Genomic DNA, 23,940 nt, shown 5'->3' on the forward strand with positions numbered 1-23,940 from the left:
AAAATGCAAAGAAAAACCGAAAAAAAAAAAACCAGAGGAGCCTGCCGAAGATGAGGCCATTACGGCTCGCCTTTAGGTGTCCTCCTCGGGATAGCGTCATTTAAAGAACGAAGGTCAGCACAACGTAAAAAAAAAAACTTCAAAGAAAAACAGAAAAAAAAACCAGAGGAGCCTGCCGAAGATGAGGCCATTACGGTTCGCCTTTAGGTGTCCTCCTCGGGATAGCGTCATTTAAAGAACGAGGGTCAGCACAACGTAAAAAAAAAAACCAATAAAATAAACCAGAGGAGCCTGCTAAAGATGAGGCTATTACGGCTCGCCTTTAGGTGTCCTGCTTGGGATAGCGTCATTTAAAGAACGAGTGTCAGCACAACGTAAAAAAATATACTGAAAAAAACCGGAAAAAAAAACCATAGGAGCCTGCTGAAGATGAGGCCATTACGGCTCGCCTTTAGGTGTCCTCCTCGGGATAGCGTCATTTAAAGAACGAAGATCAGCGCAACGTAAAAAATAAAAATAAAAAAAAACTGCAAAGAAAAACCGAAAAAAAAACCAGAGGAGCCTGCCAAAGATGTGGCCATTACGGTTCGCCTTTAGGTGTCCTCCTCCGGATAGCGTCATTTAAAGAACGAGGGTCAGCACAACGTAAAAAAAAATAAAAAAAAAAAACCCAAAAAAAAACCATAGGAGCCTGCCGAAGATGAGGCCATTACGGCTCGCCTTTAGGTGTCCTCCTCAGGATAGCGTCATTTAAAGAACGAGGGTCAGCACAACGTAAAAAAAAAATCCAGAGTACCTTGCCAAAGATGAGGCCATTACGGCTTGCCTTTTGGTGTCCACCTCGAGATAGCGTCATTTAAAGAACAAGGATCAGCACAACATAAAAAAAAAAAAAAAAAACCAGAGGAGCCTACCGAAGATGAGGCCATTACGGCTCGCCTTTAGGTGTCCTCCTGGAGATAGAGTCATTTAAAGAACGAGTGTTAGCGCAACGTAAAAAAAAAAACTACAAAGAAAAATCGAAAAAAAAAAAAACCAGAGGAGCCTGCCGAAGATGTGGCCATTACGGTTCGCCTTTAGGTGTCCTCCTTAGGATAGCGTCATTTAAAGAACGAGGGTCAGCACAACGTAAAAAAAATTTAAAGAAGAACCGAAGAAAAAAAAAACCAGAAGAGCCTTCCGAAGATGAGGCCATTACGGCTCGCCTTTAGGTGTCCTCCTTGGGATAGCGTCATTTAAAGAACGAAGGTCAGTGCAACGTAAAAAAAAATGCAAAGAGAAACAGAAAAAAAAAACCAGAGGAGCCTGCTGAAGATGAGGCCATTACGGTTCGCCTTTAGGTGTCCTTCTCGGGATAGCGTCATTTAAAGAACGAGGGTCAGCACAACGTAAAAAAAAAATCCAGAGTAGCCTGCCGAAGATGAGGCCATTACGGCTTGCCTTTAGGTGTCCTCCTCGGGATAGCGTCATTTAAAGAACGAGGGTCAGCCAAATGTAAAAAAAAAAAAAAAAAAAAACCCAGCGTAAAAAACCATAGGAGCCTTCCGAAGATGAGGCCATTACGGCTCGCCTTTTGGTGTCCTCCTCAGGATAGCGTCATTTAAAGAACGAGGGTCAGCACAACGTAAAAAAAAAAACTGAAAAAAAACCAGAAAAAAAAAAAAAACCAGAGGAGCCTGCTGAAGATGAGGCCATTATGGCTCGCCTTTAGGTGTCCTCCTCGGGATAGCGTCATTTAAAGAACGAGGGTCAGCGCAACGTATAAAAAAATGCAAAGAAAAACCGGAAAAAAAAAAACCAGAGGAGCCTGCCGAAGATGAGGCCATTACGGCTCGCCTTTAGGTGTCCTCCTCGGGATAGCGTCATTTAAAGAACGAAGGTCAGCACAACGTAAAAAAAAAAAAACTTCAAAGAAAAACAGAAAAAAAAACCCGAGGAGCCTGCCGAAGATGAGGCCATTACGGTTCGCCTTTAGGTGTCCTCCTCAGGATAGCGTCATTTAAAGAACGAGGGTCAGCACAACGTAAAAAAAAACTGAAAAAAAACCAGAAAAAAAAAAACCAGAGGAGCCTGCTGAAGATGAGGCCATTATGGCTCGCCTTTAGGTGTCCTCCTCGGGATAGCGTCATTTAAAGAACGAGGGTCAGCGCAACGTATAAAAAAATGCAAAGAAAAACCGAAAAAAAAAAACCAGAGGAGCCTGCCGAAGATGAGGCCATTACGGCTCGCCTTTAGGTGTCCTCCTCGGGATAGCGTCATTTAAAGAACGAAGGTCAGCACAACGTAAAAAAAAAAACTTCAAAGAAAAACAGAAAAAAAAAACCAGAGGAGCCTGCCGAAGATGAGGCCATTACGGTTCGCCTTTAGGTGTCCTCCTCGGGATAGCGTCATTTAAAGAACGAGGGTCAGCACAACGTAAAAAAAAAAACCAATAAAATAAACCAGAGGAGCCTGCTAAAGATGAGGCTATTACGGCTCGCCTTTAGGTGTCCTGCTTGGGATAGCGTCATTTAAAGAACGAGTGTCAGCACAACGTAAAAAAATATACTGAAAAAAACCGGAAAAAAAAAACCATAGGAGCCTGCTGAAGATGAGGCCATTACGGCTCGCCTTTAGGTGTCCTCCTCGGGATAGCGTCATTTAAAGAACGAAGATCAGCGCAACGTAAAAAATAAAAATAAAAAAAAACTGCAAAGAAAAACCGAAAAAAAAACCAGAGGAGCCTGCCAAAGATGTGGCCATTACGGTTCGCCTTTAGGTGTCCTCCTCCGGATAGCGTCATTTAAAGAACGAGGGTCAGCACAACGTAAAAAAAAATAAAAAAAAAAAAACCCCAAAAAAAAACCATAGGAGCCTGCCGAAGATGAGGCCATTACGGCTCGCCTTTAGGTGTCCTCCTCAGGATAGCGTCATTTAAAGAACGAGGGTCAGCACAACGTAAAAAAAAAATCCAGAGTAGCCTGCCGAAGATGAGGCCATTACGGCTCGCCTTTAGGTGTCCTCCTCGGGATAGCGTCATTTAAAGAACGAAGGTCAGCACAACGTAAAAAAAAAAAAAACCAAGGGAGCCTGCCGAAGATGAGGCCATTACGGTTCGCCTTTAGGTGTCCTCCTCGGGATAGCGTCATTTAAAGAACGAGGGTCAGAACAACGTAAAAAAAAAAAAAACCAGTAAAATAAACCAGAGTAGCCTACCAAAGATGAGGCTATTACGGCTCGCCTTTAGGTGTCCTCCTTGGGATAGCGTCATTTAAAGAACGAGGGTTAGCACAACGTAAAAAAACTGGAAAAAAAAAACCGCAGGAGCCTGCCGTAGATGAGGCCATTATGGCTCGCCTTTAGGTGTCCTCCTCGTGATAGCGTCATTTAAAGAACGAGGGTCAGCGCAACGTAAAAAAAATGCAAAGAAAAACCGAAAAAAAAAACCAGAGGAGCCTGCCGAAGATGAGGCCATTTCGGCTCGCCTTTAGGTGTCCTCCTCGGGATAGTGTCATTTAAAGAACGAAGGTCAGCACAACGTAAAAAAAAAAAAAAAAAACCAAGGGATCCTGCCGAAGATGAGGCCATTACGGTTCGCCTTTAGGTGTCCTCCTCGGGATAGCGTCATTTAAAGAACGATGGTCAGCACAACATAAAAAAAAACCAGTAAAATAAACCAGAGGAGCCTGCCAAAGATGAGGCTATTACGGCTCGCCTTTAGGTGTCCTCCTTGGGATAGCGTCATTTAAAGAACAAGGGTCAGCACAACGTAAAAAAAACTGGAAAAAAAAATCGGAGGAGCCTGCCATAGATGAGGCCATTATGGCTCGCCTTTAGGTGTCCTCCTCGTGATAGCGTCATTTAAAGAACGAGGGTCAGCACAACGTAAAAAAAAAATACTGAAAAAAAACCGAAAAAAAAAACAGAGGAGCCTGCTGAAGATGAGGCCATTACGGCTCGCCTTTAGGTGTCCTCCTCGGGATAGCGTCATTTATAGAACGAAGATCAGCGCAACGTAAAAAATAAAAATAAAAAAACCTGCAAAGAAAAACCGAAAAAAAAAAACCAGAGGAGCCTGCCGAAGATGAGGCCATTACGGTTCGACTTTAGGTGTCCTCCTCGGGATAGCGTCATTTAAAGAACAAGGGTCAGCACAACGTAAAAAAAAAATCCAGAGTAGCCTGCCAAAGATGAGGCCATTACGGCTTGCCTTTAGGTGTCCACCTCGGGATAGCGTCATTTAAAGAACGAGGATCAGCACAACGTAAAAAAAAAAATAAAAAATAAAAAAAAAACCGGAGGAGCCTACCGAAGATGAGGCCATTACGGCTCGCTTTTAGGTGTCCTCCTCGGGATAGAGTCATTTAAAGAACGAGTGTTAGCGCAACGTAAAAAAAAAAACTACAAAGAAAAATCGAAAAAAAAAACCAGAGGAGCCTGCCGAAGATGTGGCCATTACGGTTCGCCTTTAGGTGTCCTCCTCCGGATAGCGTCATTTAAAGAACGAGGGTCAGCACAACGTAAAAAAAAATGAAAAAAAATCGGAAAAAAAAAAACAGAGGAGCCTGCCTAAGATGAGGCCATTATGGCTCGCCTTTAGGTGTCCTGCTCGGGATAGCGTCATTTAAAGAAGGAGGGTCAGCACAACGTAAAAAAAAGAAAAAAAACCGAAAAAAAAAACCAGAGGAGCCTGCCGAAGATGAGGTCATTACGGTTCGCCTTTAGGTGTCCTCCTTAGGACAGCGTCATTTAAAGAACGAGGGTCAGCACAACGTAAAAAAAAAAAATCCAGAGTAGTCTACAGAAGATTAGGCCATTAGGGCTTGCCTTTAGGTGTCCTCCTCGGGATTGTGTCATTTAAAGAACGAGGGTCAGCACAACGTAAAAAAAAAAACCCAGAAAAAAAAACCAGAGGAGCCTGCTGAAGATGAGGCCATTACGACTCGCCTTTTGGTGTCCTCCTCGGGATAGCGTCATTTAAAGAACGAGGGTCAGCACAACGTAAAAAAAATGCAAAGAAAAACCGAAAAAAAAAAACCAGAAGAGCCTTCCGAAGATGAGGCCATTACGGCTCGCCTTTAGGTGTCGTCCTCGGGATAGCGTTATTTAAAGAACGAAGGTCAGTGCAACGTAAAAAAAATGCAAAGAGAAACAGAAAAAAAAAAACCAGAGGAGCCTGCCAAAGATGAGGCCATTACGGTTCGCCTTTAGGTGTCCTTCTCGGGATAGCGTCATTTAAAGAACGAGGGTCAGCACAACGTAAAAAAAAATCCAGAGTAGCCTGCCAAAGATGAGGCCATTACGGCTTGCCTATAGGTGTCCTCCTCGGGATAGCGTCATTTAAAGAACGAGGGTCAGCCCAATGTAAAAAAAAAAAAAAAAAAAACCCAGAAAAAAAAACCAGAGGAGCCTGCTGAAGATGAGGCCATTATGGCTCGCCTTTAGGTGTCCTCCTCGGGATAGCGTCATTTAAATAACGAGGGTCAGCGCAACGTATAAAAAAATGCAAAGAAAAACCGAAAAAAAAAACCAGAGGAGCCTGCCGAAGATGAGGCCATTACGGCACGCCTTTAGATGTCCTCCTCGGGATAGCGTCATTTAAAGAACGAGGGTCAGCACAACGTAAAAAAAAATCCAGAGTAGCCTGCCAAAGATGAGGCCATTACGGCTTGCCTATAGGTGTCCTCCTCGGGATAGCGTCATTTAAAGAACGAGGATCAGCACAACGTAAAAAAAAAAATAAAAAATAAAAAAAAAACCGGAGGAGCCTACCGAAGATGAGGCCATTACGGCTCGCCTTTAGGTGTCCTCCTCGGGATAGAGTCATTTAAAGAACGAGTGTTAGCGCAACGTAAAAAAAAAAACTACAAAGAAAAATCGAAAAAAAAAAACCAGAGGAGCCTGCCGAAGATGTGGCCATTACGGTTCGCCTTTAGGTGTCCTCCTCCGGATAGCGTCATTTAAAGAACGAGGGTCAGCACAACGTAAAAAAAAATGAAAAAAAATCGGAAAAAAAAAACAGAGGAGCCTGCCTAAGATGAGGCCATTATGGCTCGCCTTTAGGTGTCCTGCTCGGGATAGCGTCATTTAAAGAAGGAGGGTCAGCACAACGTAAAAAAAAGAAAAAAAACCGAAAAAAAAACCAGAGGAGCCTGCCGAAGATGAGGTCATTACGGTTCGCCTTTAGGTGTCCTCCTTAGGACAGCGTCATTTAAAGAACGAGGGTCAGCACAACGTAAAAAAAAAAAATCCAGAGTAGTCTACAGAAGATTAGGCCATTAGGGCTTGCCTTTAGGTGTCCTCCTCGGGATTGTGTCATTTAAAGAACGAGGGTCAGCACAACGTAAAAAAAAAAACCCAGAAAAAAAAACCAGAGGAGCCTGCTGAAGATGAGGCCATTACGACTCGCCTTTTGGTGTCCTCCTCGGGATAGCGTCATTTAAAGAACGAGGGTCAGCACAACGTAAAAAAAATGCAAAGAAAAACCGAAAAAAAAAAACCAGAAGAGCCTTCCGAAGATGAGGCCATTACGGCTCGCCTTTAGGTGTCGTCCTCGGGATAGCGTTATTTAAAGAACGAAGGTCAGTGCAACGTAAAAAAAATGCAAAGAGAAACAGAAAAAAAAAAACCAGAGGAGCCTGCCAAAGATGAGGCCATTACGGTTCGCCTTTAGGTGTCCTTCTCGGGATAGCGTCATTTAAAGAACGAGGGTCAGCACAACGTAAAAAAAAATCCAGAGTAGCCTGCCAAAGATGAGGCCATTACGGCTTGCCTATAGGTGTCCTCCTCGGGATAGCGTCATTTAAAGAACGAGGGTCAGCCCAATGTAAAAAAAAAAAAAAAAAAACCCAGAAAAAAAAACCAGAGGAGCCTGCTGAAGATGAGGCCATTATGGCTCGCCTTTAGGTGTCCTCCTCGGGATAGCGTCATTTAAAGAACGATGGTCAGCGCAACGTATAAAAAAATGCAAAGAAAAACCGAAAAAAAAAACCAGAGGAGCCTGCCGAAGATGAGGCCATTACGGCACGCCTTTAGATGTCCTCCTCGGGATAGCGTCATTTAAAGAACGAAGGTCAGCACAACGTAAAAAAAAAAAAAAACTTCAAAGAAAAACAAAAAAAAAAAACCAGAGGAGCCTGCCGAAGATGAGGCCATTACGGTTCGCCTTTAGGTGTCCTCCTCGGCATAGCGTCATTTAAAGAACGAGGGTCAGCACAACGTAAAAAAAAACCAGTAAAATAAACTAGAGGAGCCTGCCAAAGATGACGCTATTACGGCTCGCCTTTAGGTGTCCTCCTTGGGATAGCGTCATTTAAAGAACGAGGGTCATCACAACGTAAAAAAAACTGGAAAAAAAAATCGGAGGAGCCTGCTGTAGATGAGGCCATTATGGCTCGCCTTTAGGTGTCCTCCTCGTGATAGCGTCATTTAAAGAACGAGTGTCAGTACAACGTAAAAAAAATACTGAAAAAAAACCGGAAAAAAAAAAAAACCAGAGGAGCCTGCTGAAGATGAGACCATTACGGCTCGCCCTTAGGTGTCCTCCTCGGGATAGCGTCATTTAAAGAACGAAGATCAGCGCAACGTAAAAAATAAAAATAAAAAAAAACTGAAAAAGAAAAACCGAAAAAAAAAAACCAGAGGAGCCTGCCGAAGATGAGGCTATTACGGTTCGCCTTTAGGTGTCCTCCTCGGGATAGAATCATTTAAAGAACGAGTGTTAGCGCAACGTAAAAAAAAAAAACTACAAAGAAAAACCGAAAAAAAAAACGGAGGAGCCTGGCGAAGATGTGGCCATTACGGTTCGCCTTTAGGTGTCCTCCTCTGTATAGCGTCATTTAAAGAACGAGGGTCAGCACAACGTAAAAAAAATAAAAAAAATCGGAAAAAAAAAACAGAGGAGCCTGCCTAATATGAGGCCATTATGGCTCGCCTTTAGGTGTCCTGCTCGGGATAGCGTCATTTAAAGAAGGAGGGTCAGCACAACGTAAAAAAAAATTAAAAAAAACCAGAGGAGCCTGCCGAAGATGAGGCCATTACGGTTCGCCTTTAGGTGTCTTCCTCAGGATAGCGTCATTTAAAGAACGAGGGTCAGCACAACATAAAAAAAAATCCAGAGAAGTCTACCGAAGATTAGGACATTACGGCTTGCCTTTAGGTGTCCTCCTCGGGATTGCGTCATTTAAAGAACGAGGGTCAGCACAACGTAAAAAAAAAAAAAAACCAGAGGAGCCTGCCGAAGATGAGGCCATTACGGCTCGCCTTTAGGTGTCCTCCTCAGGATAGCGTCATTTAAAGAACGAGGGTCAGCACAACGTGAAAAAAAAATCCAGAGTAGCCTGCCGAAGAAGAGGCCATTACAGCTTGCCTTTAGGTGTCCTACTCGGGATAGCGTCATTTAAAGAACGATGTTCAGCACAACGTAAAAAAAAAAAACCCAGAAAAAATAACCAGAGGAGCCTGCCGAAGATGAGGCCATTACGGTTCGCCTATAGGTGTCCTCCTCGGGATAGCGTCATTTAAAGAACGAGGGTCAGCACAACGTAAAAAAAATGCAAAGAAAAACCAAAAACAAAAAAACCAGAGGAGCTTGCCGAAGATGAGGCCGTTACGGCCCGACTTTAGGTGTCCTCCTCGGGATAGCGTCATTTAAAGAACGAAGGTCAGTGCAACGTAAAAAAAAAAACTGCAAAGAAAAACCAAAAAAAAAAAAACAGAGGAGCCTGCTGAAGATGAGGCAATTACGGCTTGCCTTTAGGTGTCCTCCTCGGGATAGTCTCATTTAAAGAACGAGGATCAGCACAACGTAAAAAAAAAAAAAAAAAAAAAAAAAAAAAACCGTAGGACCCTACCGAAGATGAGGCCATTACGGCTTGCCTTTAGGTGTCCTCCTCGGGATAGCGTCATTTAAAGAACGAGGCTCAGCACAACATAAAAAAAAATTACTGAAAAAAACCGGAAAAAAAAATCAGAGGAGCCTGCTAAAGATGAGGCCGTTATAGCTCGCCTTTAGGTGTCCTCCTTGGGATAGCGTCATTTAAAGAACGAGGGTCAGCGCAACGTAAAAAAATGCAAAGAAAAACCAAAAAAAAAACCAGAAGAGCCTGCCGAAGATGAGGTCATTACGGCTCGCCTTTAGGTGTCCTCCTCGGGATAGCGTCATTTAAAGAACGAGGGTCAGCGCAACGTAAAAAAAATGCAAAGAAAAACCGAAAAAAAAAAAACCAGATGAGCTTGCCAAAGATGAGGCCATTACGGCCCACCTTTAGGTGTCCTCCTCGGGATAGCATCATTTAAAGAACAAGGGTCATCACAACGTAAAAAAAAAAATCCAGAGTAGCCTGCCAAAGATGAGGCCATTACGGCTTGCCTTTTGGTGTCCACCTCAAGATAGCGTCATTTAAAGAACAAGGATCAGCACAACATAAAAAAAAAAAAAAAAACCAGAGGAGCCTACCGAAGATGAGGCCATTACGGCTCGCCTTTAGGTGTCCTCCTGGAGATAGAGTCATTTAAAGAACGAGGGTCAGCACAACGTAAAAAAAAAAAAACCAAGGGAGCCTGCCGAAGATGAGGCCATTACAACTCGCCTTTTGGTGTCCTCCTTGGGATAGCGTCATTTAAAGAACGAGGGTTAGCACAACGTAAAAAAAATTTAAAGAAAAACCGAAGAAAAAAAAAACCAGAAGAGCCTTCCGAAGATGAGGCCATTACGGCTCGCCTTTAGGTGTCCTCCTTGGGATAGCGTCATTTAAAGAACGAAGGTCAGTGCAACGTAAAAAAAAAATGCAAAGAGAAACAGAAAAAAAAAACCAGAGGAGCCTGCTGAAGATGAGGCCATTACGGTTCGCCTTTAGGTGTCCTTCTCGGGATAGCGTCATTTAAAGAACGAGGGTCAGCACAACGTAAAAAAAAAATCCAGAGTAGCCTGCCGAAGATGAGGCCATTACGGCTTGCCTTTAGGTGTCCTCCTCGGGATAGCGTCATTTAAAGAACGAGGGTCAGCCAAATGTAAAAAAAAAAAAAAAAAAAAAACCCAGCATAAAAAACCATAGGAGCCTGCCGAAGATGAGGCCATTACGGCTCGCCTTTTGGTGTCCTCCTCAGGATAGCGTCATTTAAAGAACGAGGGTCAGCACAACGTAAAAAAAAAACTGAAAAAAAACCGGAAAAAAAAAACCAGAGGAGCCTGCTGAAGATGAGGCCATTATAGCTCGCCTTTAGGTGTCCTCCTCGGGATAGCGTCATTTAAAGAACGAGGGTCAGCGCAACGTATAAAAAAATGCAAAGAAAAACCGAAAAAAAAAAAAAACCAGAGGAGCCTGCCGAAGATGAGGCCATTACGGCTCGCCTTTAGGTGTCCTCCTCGGGATAGCGTCATTTAAAGAACGAAGGTCAGCACAACGTAAAAAAAAAAAAACTTCAAAGAAAAACAGAAAAAAAACCAGAGGAGCCTGCCGAAGATGAGGCCATTACGGTTCGCCTTTAGGTGTCCTCCTCGGGATAGCGTCATTTAAAGAACGAGGGTCAGCAAAACGTAAAAAAAAAAACCAATAAAATAAACCAGAGGAGCCTGCTAAAGATGAGGCTATTACGGCTCGCCTTTAGGTGTCCTCCTTGGGATAGCGTCATTTAAAGAACGAGTGTCAGCACAACGTAAAAAAAAATACTGAAAAAAACCGGAAAAAAAAAACCAGAGGAGCCTGCTGAAGATGAGGCCATTACGGCTCGCCTTTAGGTGTCCTCCTCGGGATAGCGTCATTTAAAGAACGAAGATCAGCGCAACGTAAAAAATAAAAATAAAAAAAACTGCAAAGAAAAACCGAAAAAAAAAAACCAGAGGAGCCTGCTGAAGATGTGGCCATTACGGTTCGCCTTTAGGTGTCCTCCTCCGGATAGCGTCATTGAAAGAACGAGGGTCAGCACAACGTAAAAAAAAATTAAAAAAAAAAAAACCCCAAAAAAAAACCATAGGAGCCTGCCGAAGATGAGGCCATTACGGCTCGCCTTTAGGTGTCCTCCTCAGGATAGCGTCATTTAAAGAACGAGGGTCAGCACAACGTAAAAAAAAAATCCAGAGTAGCCTGCCGAAGATGAGGCCATTACGGCTCGCCTTTAGGTGTCCTCCTCGGGATAGCGTCATTTAAAGAACGAAGGTCAGCACAACGTAAAAAAAAAAAAAACCAAGGGAGCCTGCCGAAGATGAGGCCATTACGGTTCGCCTTTAGGTGTCCTCCTCGGGATAGCGTCATTTAAAGAACGAGGGTCAGAACAACGTAAAAAAAAAAAACCAGTAAAATAAACCAGAGGAGCCTGCCAAAGATGAGGCTATTACGCCTCGCCTTTAGGTGTCCTCCTTGGGATAGCGTCATTTAAAGAACGAGGGTTAGCACAACGTAAAAAAACTGGAAAAAAAAAACCGCAGGAGCCTGCCGTAGATGAGGCCATTATGGCTCGCCTTTAGGCGTCCGCCTCGTGATAGCGTCATTTAAAGAACGAGGGTCAGCGCAACGTAAAAAAAATGCAAAGAAAAACCGAAAAAAAAAACCAGAGGAGCCTGCCGAAGATGAGGCCATTTCGGCTCGCCTTTAGGTGTCCTCCTCGGGATAGTGTCATTTAAAGAACGAAGGTCAGCACAACGTAAAAAAAAAAAAAAAAAAACCAAGGGAGCCTGCCGAAGATGAGGCCATTACGGTTCGCCTTTAGGTGTCCTCCTCGGGATAGCGTCATTTAAAGAACGATGGTCAGCACAACATAAAAAAAAACCAGTAAAATAAACCAGAGGAGCCTGCCAAAGATGAGGCTATTACGGCTCGCCTTTAGGTGTCCTCCTTGGGATAGCGTCATTTAAAGAACAAGGGTCAGCACAACGTAAAAAAAACTGGAAAAAAAATCGGAGGAGCCTGCCATAGATGAGGCCATTATGGCTCGCCTTTAGGTGTCCTCCTCGTGATAGCGTCATTTAAAGAACGAGGGTCAGCACAACGCAAAAAAAAAATACTGAAAAAAAACCGAAAAAAAAAAACCAGAGGAGCCTGCTGAAGATGAGGCCATTACGGCTCGCCTTTAGGTGTCCTCCTCGGGATAGCGTCATTTATAGAACGAAGATCAGCGAAACGTAAAAAATAAAAATAAAAAAACCTGCAAAGAATAACCGAAAAAAAAAAAAACCAGAGGAGCCTGCCGAAGATGAGGCCATTACGGTTCGACTTTAGGTGTCCTCCTCAGGATAGCGTCATTTAAAGAACAAGGGTCAGCACAACGTAAAAAAAAAATCCAGAGTAGCCTGCCAAAGATGAGGCCATTACGGCTTGCCTTTAGGTGTCCACCTCGGGATAGCGTCATTTAAAGAACGAGGATCAGCACAACGTAAAAAAGAAATAAAAAATAAAAAAAAAACCGGAGGAGCCTACCGAAGATGAGGCCATTACGGCTCGCCTTTAGGTGTCCTCCTCGGGATAGAGTCATTTAAAGAACGAGGGTCAGCACAACGTAAAAAAAAATGAAAAAAAATCAGAAAAAAAAAACAGAGGAGCCTGCCTAAGATGAGGTCATTATGGCTCGCCTTTAGGTGTCCTGCTCGGGATAGCGTCATTTAAAGAAGGAGGGTCAGCACAACGTAAAAAAAAAAGAAAAAAAACCGAAAAAAAAACCAGAGGAGCCTGCCGAAGATGAGGTCATTACGGTTCGCCTTTAGGTGTCCTCCTTAGGACAGCGTCATTTAAAGAACGAGGGTCAGCACAACGTAAAAAAAAAAATCCAGAGTAGTCTACAGAAGATTAGGCCATTAGGGCTTGCCTTTAGGTGTCCTCCTCGGGATTGTGTCATTTAAAGAACGAGGGTCAGCACAACATAAAAAAAAAAAACCTAGAAAAAAAAACCAGAGGAGCCTGCCGAAGATGAGGCCATTACGACTCGCCTTTTGGTGTCCTCCTCGGGATAGCGTCATTTAAAGAACGAGGGTCAGCACAACGTAAAAAAAATGCAAAGAAAAACCGAAAAAAAAAAACCAGAAGAGCCTTCCGAAGATGAGGCCATTACGGCTCGCCTTTAGGTGTCCTCCTCCGGATAGCGTCATTTAAAGAAGGAGGGTCAGCACAACGTAAAAAAAAAGAAAAAAAACCGAAAAAAAAACCAGAGGAGCCTGCCGAAGATGAGGTCATTACGGTTCGCCTTTAGGTATCCTCCTTTGGACAGCGTCATTTAAAGAACGAGGGTCAGCACAACGTAAAAAAAAAATCCAGAGTAGTCTACAGAAGATTAGGCCATTAGGGCTTGCCTTTAGGTGTCCTCCTCGGGATTGTGTTATTTAATGAACGAGGGTCAGCACAACGTAAAAAAAAAACCCAGAAAAAAAAACCAGAGGAGCCTGCCGAAGATGAGGCCATTACGACTCGCCTTTTGGTGTCCTCCTCGGGATAGCGTCATTTAAAGAACGAGGGTCAGCACAACGTAAAAAAAATGCAAAGAAAAACCGAAAAAAAAAACCAGAAGAGCCTTCCGAAGATGAGGCCATTACGGCTCGCCTTTAGGTGTCCTCCTCTGGATAGCGTTATTTAAAGAACGAAGGTCAGTGCAACGTAAAAAAAATGCAAAGAGAAACAGAAAAAAAAAAAACCAGAGGAGCCTGCCAAAGATGAGGCCATTACGGTTCGCCTTTAGGTGTCCTTCTCGGGATAGCGTCATTTAAAGAACGAGGGTCAGCACAACGTAAAAAAAAATCCAGAGTAGCCTGCCAAACATGAGGCCATTACGGCTTGCCTTTAGGTGTCCTCCTCGGGATAGCGTCATTTAAAGAACGAAGGTCAGAACAACGTAAAAAAAAAAAAAAACCCAGAAAAAAAAAAACCCAGAAAAAAAAAACCAGAAAAAAAAAACCATAGGAGCCTACCGAAGATGAGGCCATTACGGCTCGCCTTTAGGTGTCCTCCTCAGGATAGCGTCATTTAAAGAACGAGGGTCAGAACAACGTAAAAAAAAAATCCAGAGTAGCCTGCCGAAGATGAGGCCGTTACGGCTTGCCTTTAGGTGTCTTACTCCGGATAGCGTCAACTAAAGAACGATGGTCAGCACAACGTAAAAAAAAAAAAAACCCAGAAAAAAAAACCAGAGGAGCCTGCTGAAGATGAGGCCATTATGGCTCGCCTTTAGGTGTCCTCCTCGGGATAACGTCATTTAAAGAACGAGGGTCAGCGCAACGTATAAAAAAATGCAAAGAAAAACCGAAAAAAAAAAACCAGAGGAGCCTGCCGAAGATGAGGCCATTACGGCACGCCTTTAGATGTCCTCCTCGGGATAGCGTCATTTAAAGAACGAAGATCAGCACAACGTAAAAAAAAAAAAACTTCAAAGAAAAACAGAAAAAAAAAACCAGAGGAGCCTGCCGAAGATGAGGCCATTACGGTTCGCCTTTAGGTGTCCTCCTCGGGATAGCGTCATTTAAAGAACGAGGGTCAGCACAACGTAAAAAAAAAACCAGTAAAATAAACTAGAGGAGCCTGCCAAAGATGACGCTATTACGGCTCGCCTTTAGGTGTCCTCCTTGGGATAGCGTCATTTAAAGAATGAGGGTCAGCACAACGTAAAAAAAACTGGAAAAAAAATCGGAGGAGCCTGCTGTAGATGAGGCCATTATGGCTCGCCTTTAGGTGTCCTCCTCGTGATAGCGTCATTTAAAGAACGAGTGTCAGCACAACGTAAAAAAAATACTGAAAAAAAACCGGAAAAAAAAAAAACCAGAGGAGCCTGCTGAGGATGAGACCATTACGGCTCGCCTTTAGGTGTCCTCCTCGGGATAGCGTCATTTAAAGAACGAAGATCAGCGCAACGTAAAAAATAAAAATAAAAAAAAACTGAAAAAGAAAAACCGAAAAAAAAAACCAGAGGAGCCTGCCGAAGATGAGGCTATTACGGTTCGCCTTTAGGTGTCCTCCTCGGAATAGCGTCATTTAAAGAACAAGGGTCAGCACAACCTAAAAAAAAAATCCAGAGTAGCCTGCCAAAGATGAGGCCATTACGGCTTGCCTTTAGGTGTTCTCCTCGGGATAGAATCATTTAAAGAACGAGTGTTAGCGCAACGTAAAAAAAAAAAACTACAAAGAAAAACCGAAAAAAAAACCAGAGGAGCCTGCCGAAGATGTGGCCATTACGGTTCGCCTTTAGGTGTCCTCCTCTGTATAGCGTCATTTAAAGAATGAGGGTCAGCACAACGTAAAAAAAATAAAAAAAATCGGAAAAAAAAACAGAGGAGCCTGCCTAAAATGAGGCCATTATGGCTCGCCTTTAGGTGTCCTGCTCGGGATAGCGTCATTTAAAGAAGGAGGGTCAGCACAACATAAAAAAAATTAAAAAAAACCAAAAAAAAAAACCAGAGGAGCCTGCCGAAGATGAGGCCATTACGGTTCGCCTTTAGGTGTCTTCCTCAGGATAGCGTCATTTAAAGAACGAGGGTCAGCACAACATAAAAAAAATCCAGAGAAGTCTACCGAAGATTAGGACATTACGGCTTGCCTTTAGGTGACCTCCTCCGGATTGCGTCATTTAAAGAACGAGGGTCAGCACAACGTAAAAAAAAAAAAAAAACCCAGAAAAAAAAACCAGAGGAGCCTGCCGAAGATGAGGCCATTACGGCTCGCCTTTAGGTGTCCTCCTCAGGATAGCGTCATTTAAAGAACGAGGGTCAGCACAACGTGAAAAAAAAATCCAGAGTAGCCTGCCGAAGAAGAGGCCATTACAGCTTGCCTTTAGGTGTCCTACTCGGGATAGCGTCATTTAAAGAACGATGGTCAGCACAACGTAAAAAAAAAAAAAAAACCCAGAAAAAAAAACCAGAGGAGCCTGCCGAAGATGAGGCCATTACGGTTCGCCTATAGGTGTCCTCCTCGGGATAGCGTCATTTAAAGAACGAGGGTCAGCGCAACGTAAAAAAATGCAAAGAAAAACCAAAAACAAAAAAACCAGAGGAGCTTGCCGAAGATGAGGCCGTTACGGCCCGACTTTAGGTGTCCTCCTCGGGATAGCGTCATTTAAAGAACGAAGGTCAGTGCAACGTAAAAAAAAAAAACTGCAAAGAAAAACCAAAAAAAAAAAACAGAGGAGCCTGCCGAAGATGAGGCAATTACGGCTTGCCTTTAGGTGTCCTCCTCGGGATAGTCTCATTTAAAGAACGAGGATCAGCACAAGGTAAAAAAAAAAAAAAAAAAAAAAAAAAAAAAAAAAACGGAGGACCCTACCGAAGATGATGCCATTACGGCTTGCCTTTAGGGGTCCTCCTCGGGATAGCGTCATTTAAAGAACGAGGGTCAGCACAACGTAAAAAAAAATTACTGAAAAAAACCGGAAAAAGAAATCAGAGGAGCCTGCTAAAGATGAGGCCGTTATAGCTCGCCTTTAGGTGTCCTCCTTGGGATAGCGTCATTTAAAGAACGAGGGTCAGCGCAACGTAAAAAAAAAATCCAGAGTAGCCTGCCGAAGAAGAGGCCATTACAGCTTGCCTTTAGGTGTCCTACTCGGGATAGCGTCATTTAAAGAACGATGGTCAGCACAACGTAAAAAAAAAAAAAAACCCAGAAAAAAAAACCAGAGGAGCCTGCCGAAGATGAGGCCATTACGGTTCGCCTATAGGTGTCCTCCTCGGGATAGCGTCATTTAAAGAACGAGGGTCAGCGCAACGTAAAAAAAATGCAAAGAAAAACCAAAAACAAAAAAACCAGAGGAGCTTGCCGAAGATGAGGCCGTTACGGCCCGACTTTAGGTGTCCTCCTCGGGATAGCGTCATTTAAAGAACGAAGGTCAGTGCAACGTAAAAAAAAAAAACTGCAAAGAAAAACCAAAAAAAAAAAACAGAGGAGCCTGCCGAAGATGAGGCAATTACGGCTTGCCTTTAGGTGTCCTCCTCGGGATAGTCTCATTTAAAGAACGAGGATCAGCACAAGGTAAAAAAAAAAAAAAAAAAAAAAAAAAAAAAAAAAAACGGAGGACCCTACCGAAGATGATGCCATTACGGCTTGCCTTTAGGTGTCCTCCTCGGGATAGCGTCATTTAAAGAACGAGGGTCAGCACAACGTAAAAAAAAATTACTGAAAAAAACCGGAAAAAGAAATCAGAGGAGCCTGCTAAAGATGAGGCCGTTATAGCTCGCCTTTAGGTGTCCTCCTTGGGATAGCGTCATTTAAAGAACGAGGGTCAGCGCAACGTAAAAAAAAAATCCAGAGTAGCCTGCCGAAGAAGAGGCCATTACAGCTTGCCTTTAGGTGTCCTACTCGGGATAGCGTCATTTAAAGAACGATGGTCAGCACAACGTAAAAAAAAAAAAAAAAACCCAGAAAAAAAAACCAGAGGAGCCTGCCGAAGATGAGGCCATTACGGTTCGCCTATAGGTGTCCTCCTCGGGATAGCGTCATTTAAAGAACGAGGGTCAGCGCAACGTAAAAAAAATGCAAAGAAAAACCAAAAACAAAAAAACCAGAGGAGCTTGCCGAAGATGAGGCCGTTACGGCCCGACTTTAGGTGTCCTCCTCGGGATAGCGTCATATAAAGAACGAAGGTCAGTGCAACGTAAAAAAAAAAAACTGCAAAGAAAAACCAAAAAAAAAAAACAGAGAAGCCTGCCGAAGATGAGGCAATTACGGCTTGCCTTTAGGTGTCCTCCTCGGGATAGTCTCATTTAAAGAACGAGGATCAGCACAAGGTAAAAAAAAAAAAAAAAAAAAAAAAAAAAAAAAAAAAAAAAAAAAAAAACGGAGGACCCTACCGAAGATGAGGCCATTACGGCTTGCCTTTAGGTGTCCTCCTCGGGATAGCGTCATTTAAAGAACGAGGGTCAGCACAACGTAAAAAAAAATTACTGAAAAAAACCGGAAAAAGAAATCAGAGGAGCCTGCTAAAGATGAGGCCGTTATAGCTCGCCTTTAGGTGTCCTCCTTGGGATAGCGTCATTTAAAGAACGAGGGTCAGCGCAACGTAAAAAAAATGCAAAGAAAAAAAAAAAAAAAAAACCAGAAGAGCCTGCCGAAGATGAGGTCATTACGGCTCGCCTTTAGGTGTCCTCCTCGGGATAGCGTCATTTAAAGAACGAGGGTCAGCGCAACGTAAAAAAAATGTAAAGAAAAACCGAAAAAAAAAACCAGATGAGCTTGCCAAAGATGAGGCCATTACGGCCCACCTTTAGGTGTCCTCCTCGGGATAGCATCATTTAAAGAACGAGGCAATTACGGCATGCCTTTAGCTGTCCTCCTCGGGATAGCCTCATTTAAAGAACGAGGATCAGCACAATGTAAAAAAAAAAAACGGAGGAGCCTACCGAAGATGAGGCCATTACGGCTCGCCTTTAGGTGTCCTCTTCGGGATAGCGTCATTTAAAGAACGAGGGTCAGCACAACGTAAAAAAAATTGCTGAAAAAAACCGGAAAAAAAAATCAGAGGAGCCTGCTAAAGATGAGGCCGTTATAGGTCGCCTTTAGGTGTCCTCCTCGGGATAGCATCATTTAAAGAACGAAGGTCAGTGCAACGTAAAAAAAATGCAAAGAAAAACCGAAAAAAAAAAAACCAGAGGAGCCTGCCGAAGATGAGGCAATTACGGCTTGCCTTTAGGTGTCCTCCTCGGGATAGCCTCATTTAAAGAACGAGGATCAGCACAACGTAAAAAAAAAAAAAAATCGGAGGAGCCTACCGAAGATGAGGCCATTACGGCTCGCCTTTAGGTGTCCTCCTCGGGATAGCGTCATTTAAAGAACGAGGGTCAGCACAACGTAAAAAAAATTACTGAAAAAAACTGGAAAAAAAAATCAGAGGAGCCTGCTAAAGATGAGGCCGTTATAGGTCGCCTTTAGGTGTCCTCCTTGGGATAGCGTCATTTAAAGAACGAGGGTGAGCGCAACGTAAAAAAAATGCAAGGATGAACCGAAAAAAAAAAAAAAAAAACAGAGGAGCTTGCCGAAGTTGAGGCCATTACGGCCCGCCTTTAGGTGTCCTCCTCGGGATAGCGTCATTTAAAGAACGAAGGTCAGTGCAACGAAAAAAAAAACTGCAAAGAAAAACCGAAAAAAAACCAGAGGAGCCTGCCGAAGATGAGGCCATTAGGGCCCGCCTTTAGGTGTCCTCCTCGGGATAGCCTCATTTATAGAACGAGGATCAGCACAACGTAAAAAAAAAAAAAAAAAAAAACCGGGGGACCCTACCGAAGATGAGGACATTACGGCTTGCCTTTAGGTGTCCTCCTCGGGATAGCGTCATTTAAAGAACGAGGGTCAGCACAACGTAAAAAAAAATTACTGAAAAAAACCGGAAAAAAAAATCAGAGGAGCCTGCTAAAGGTGAGGCCGTTATAGCTAGCCTTTAGGTGTCCTCCTTGGGATAGCGTCATTTAAAGAACGAGGGCCAGCGCAACGTAAAAAAAATGCAAAGAAAAACCGAAAAAAAAAAAAAAACCAGAGGAGCCTGCCGAAGATGAGGCAATTACGGCTTTCCTTTAGGTGTCCTCCTCGGGATAGCCTCATTTAAAGAACGAGGATCAGCACAACGTAAAAAAAAAAAAAAAACGGAGGAGCCTACCGAAGATGAGGCCATTACGGCTCGCCTTTAGGTGTCCTCCTCGGGATAGCGTCATTTAAAAAACGAGGGTCAGCACAACGTAAAAAAAATTACTGAAAAAAACCGGAAAAAGAAATCAGAGGAGCCTGCTAAAGATGAGGCCGTTATAGCTCGCCTTTAGGTGTCCTCCTTGGGATAGCGTCATTTAAAGAACGAGGGTCAGCGCAACGTAAAAAAAAAATCCAGAGTAGCCTGCCGAAGAAGAGGCCATTACAGCTTGCCTTTAGGTGTCCTACTCGGGATAGCGTCATTTAAAGAACGATGGTCAGCACAACGTAAAAAAAAAAAAAAAACCCAGAAAAAAAAACCAGAGGAGCCTGCCGAAGATGAGGCCATTACGGTTCGCCTATAGGTGTCCTCCTCGGGATAGCGTCATTTAAAGAACGAGGGTCAGCGCAACGTAAAAAAAATGCAAAGAAAAACCAAAAACAAAAAAACCAGAGGAGCTTGCCGAAGATGAGGCCGTTACGGCCCGACTTTAGGTGTCCTCCTCGGGATAGCGTCATTTAAAGAACGAAGGTCAGTGCAACGTAAAAAAAAAAAACTGCAAAGAAAAACCAAAAAAAAAAAACAGAGGAGCCTGCCGAAGATGAGGCAATTACGGCTTGCATTTAGGTGTCCTCCTCGGGATAGTCTCATTTAAAGAACGAGGATCAGCACAAGGTAAAAAAAAAAAAAAAAAAAAAAAAAAAAAAAAAAAAACGGAGGACCCTACCGAAGATGATGCCATTACGGCTTGCCTTTAGGTGTCCTCCTCGGGATAGCGTCATTTAAAGAACGAGGGTCAGCACAACGTAAAAAAAAATTACTGAAAAAAACCGGAAAAAGAAATCAGAGGAGCCTGCTAAAGATGAGGCCGTTATAGCTCGCCTTTAGGTGTCCTCCTTGGGATAGCGTCATTTAAAGAACGAGGGTCAGCGCAACGTAAAAAAAAAATCCAGAGTAGCCTGCCGAAGAAGAGGCCATTACAGCTTGCCTTTAGGTGTCCTACTCGGGATAGCGTCATTTAAAGAACGATGGTCAGCACAACGTAAAAAAAAAAAAAAAACCCAGAAAAAAAAACCAGAGGAGCCTGCCGAAGATGAGGCCATTACGGTTCGCCTATAGGTGTCCTCCTCGGGATAGCGTCATTTAAAGAACGAGGGTCAGCGCAACGTAAAAAAAATGCAAAGAAAAACCAAAAACAAAAAAACCAGAGGAGCTTGCCGAAGATGAGGCCGTTACGGCCCGACTTTAGGTGTCCTCCTCGGGATAGCGTCATATAAAGAACGAAGGTCAGTGCAACGTAAAAAAAAAAAACTGCAAAGAAAAACCAAAAAAAAAAAACAGAGGAGCCTGCCGAAGATGAGGCAATTACGGCTTGCCTTTAGGTGTCCTCCTTGGGATAACGTCATTTAAAGAACGAGGGTCAGCGCAATGTAAAAAAAATGCAAAGAAAAACCGAAAAAAAAAAAACCAGAGTAGATTGCCGAAGATGAGGCCATTACGGCCATCCTTTAGGTGTCCTCCTCGGGATAGCGTCATTTAAAGAACGAAGGTCAGTGCAACGTAAAAAAAAAACTGCAAAGAAAAACCGAAAAAAAAACCAGAGGAGCCTGCCGAAGATGAGGCCATTAGGGCCCGCCTTTAGGTGTCCTCCTCGGGATAGCCTCATTTAAAGAACGAGGATCAGCACAACGTAAAAAAAAAAAAAAAAAAAAACCGGAGGACCCTACCGAAGATGAGGCCATTACGGCTTGCCTTTAGGTGTCCTCCTCGGGATAGCGTCATTTAAAGAACGAGGGTCAGCACAACGTAAAAAAAAATTACTGAAAAAAACCGGAAAAAGAAATCAGAGGAGCCTGCTAAAGATGAGGCCGTTATAGCTCGCCTTTAGGTGTCCTCCTTGGGATAGCGTCATTTAAAGAACGAGGGTGAGCGCAACGTAAAAAAAATGCAAGGACGAACCGAAAAAAAAAAAAAAACAGAGGAGCTTGCCGAAGTTGAGGCCATTACGGCCCGCCTTTAGGTGTCCTCCTCGGGATAGCGTCATTTAAAGAACGAAGGTCAGTGCAACGAAAAAAAAAAACTGCAAAGAAAAACCGAAAAAAAACCAGAGGAGCCTGCCGAAGATGAGGCCATTAGGGCCCGCCTTTAGGTGTCCTCCTCGGGATAGCCTCATTTATAGAACGAGGATCAGCACAACGTAAAAAAAAAAAAAAAAAAAAAAACCGGGGGACCCTACCGAAGATGAGGACATTACGGCTTGCCTTTAGGTGTCCTCCTCGGGATAGCGTCATTTAAAGAACGAGGGTCAGCACAACGTAAAAAAAAATTACTGAAAAAAACCGGAAAAAAAAATCAGAGGAGCCTGCTAAAGGTGAGGCCGTTATAGCTAGCCTTTAGGTGTCCTCCTTGGGATAGCGTCATTTAAAGAACGAGGGCCAGCGCAACGTAAAAAAAATGCAAAGAAAAACCGAAAAAAAAAAAAAAACCAGAGGAGCCTGCCGAAGATGAGGCAATTACGGCTTTCCTTTAGGTGTCCTCCTCGGGATAGCCTCATTTAAAGAACGAGGATCAGCACAACGTAAAAAAAAAAAAAAACGGAGGAGCCTACCGAAGATGAGGCCATTACGGCTCGCCTTTAGGTGTCCTCCTCGGATAGCGTCATTTAAAAAACGAGGGTCAGCACAACGTAAAAAAATTTCTGAAAAAAACTTGAAAAAAAAATCAGAGGAGCCTGCTAAAGATGAGGCCGTTATAGGTCACCTTTAGGTGTCCTCCTTGGGATAGCGTCATTTAAAGAACGAGGGTCAGCACAACGTAAAAAAAATTACTGAAAAAAACCGGAAAAAAAAATCAGAGGAGCCTGCTAAAGATGAGGCCGTTATAGCTCGCCTTTAGGTTTCCTCCTTGGGATAGCGTCATTTAAAGAACGAGGGCCAGCGCAACGTAAAAAAAATGCAAAGAAAAACCGAAAAAAAAAACCAGAAGAGCCTGCCGAAGATGAGGTCATTACGGCTCGCCTTTAGGTGTCCTCCTCGGGATAGCGTCATTTAAAGAAAGAAGGTCAGCACAACGTAAAAAAAAAAAAGAAAAAAAACTTTAAAGAAAAACAGAAAAAAAACCAGAGCAGCCTGCCGAAGATGAGGCCATTACGGTTCACCTTTAGGTGTCCTCCTCGGGATAGCGTCATTTAAAGAACGAGGGTCAGCGCAACGTAAAAAAAATGCAAAGAGAAACCGAAAAAAAAAACCAGAGGAGCTTGCCGAAGATGAGGCCATTACGGCCCGCCTTTAGGTGTCCTCCTCGGGATAGCATCATTTAAAGAACGAAGCTCAGTGTAACGTAAAATAAAAACTGCAAAGAAAAACCGAAAAAAAAAACCAGAGGAGCCTGCCGAAGATGAGGCAATTACGGCTTGCCTTTAGGTGTCCTCCTCGGGATAGGCTCATTTTAAGAACAAGGATCAGCACAACGTAAAAAAAAAAAAAAATAAAACCGGAGGAGCCTACCGAAGATGAGGCCATTACGGCTCGCCTTTAGGTGTCCTCCTCGGTATAGCCTCATTTAAAGAACAAGGATCAGCAGAACGTAAAAAAAAAAAAAATAAAACCGGAGGATCCTACCGAAGATGAGGCCATTACGGCTCGCCTTTAGGTGTCCTCCTCGGGATAGCGTCATTTAAAGAACGAGGGTCAGCACAACGTAAAAAAAATTACTGAAAAAAACCGGAAAAAAAATCAGAGGAGCTTGCTAAATATGAGGCCGTTATAGGTCGCCTTTAGGTGTCCTCCTTGGGATAGCGTCATTTAAAGAACGAGGGTCAGCAACGTAAAAAAAATGCAAAGAAAAACCGAAAAAAAAAAAACCAGAGGAGCTTGCCGAAGATGAGGTCATTACGGCTCGCCTTTAGGTGTCCTCCTCGGGATAGCGTCATTTAAAGAATGAAGGTCAGCACAACGTAAAAAAAAAAAAAAACTTTAAAGAAAAACAGAAAAAAAAAAACCAGAGGAGCCTGCCGAAGATGAGGCCATTACGGTTCGCCTTTAGGTGTCCTCCTCGGGATAGCGTCATTTAAAGAACGAGGGTCAGCGCAACGTAAAAAAAATGCAAAGAAAAACCGAAAAAAAAAAAACCAGAGGAGCTTGCCGAAGATAAGGCCATTAGGGCCCGCCTTTAGGTGTCCTCCTCGGGATAGCATCATTTAAAGAATGAAGGTCAGTGTAACGTAAAAAAAAAACTGTAAAGAAAAACCAAAAAAAAACCAGAGGAGCCTGCCGAAGATGAGGCAATTACGGCTTACCTTTAGGTGTCCTCCTCGGGATAGCCTCATTTAAAGAATGAGGATCAGCACAACGTAAAAAAAAAAAAAAAAAACCGGAGGACCCT

Source organism: Arachis hypogaea, chromosome 18 (genome assembly GCF_003086295.3).
Source record: "Arachis hypogaea cultivar Tifrunner chromosome 18, arahy.Tifrunner.gnm2.J5K5, whole genome shotgun sequence".
Taxonomy (NCBI): domain Eukaryota; kingdom Viridiplantae; phylum Streptophyta; class Magnoliopsida; order Fabales; family Fabaceae; genus Arachis; species Arachis hypogaea.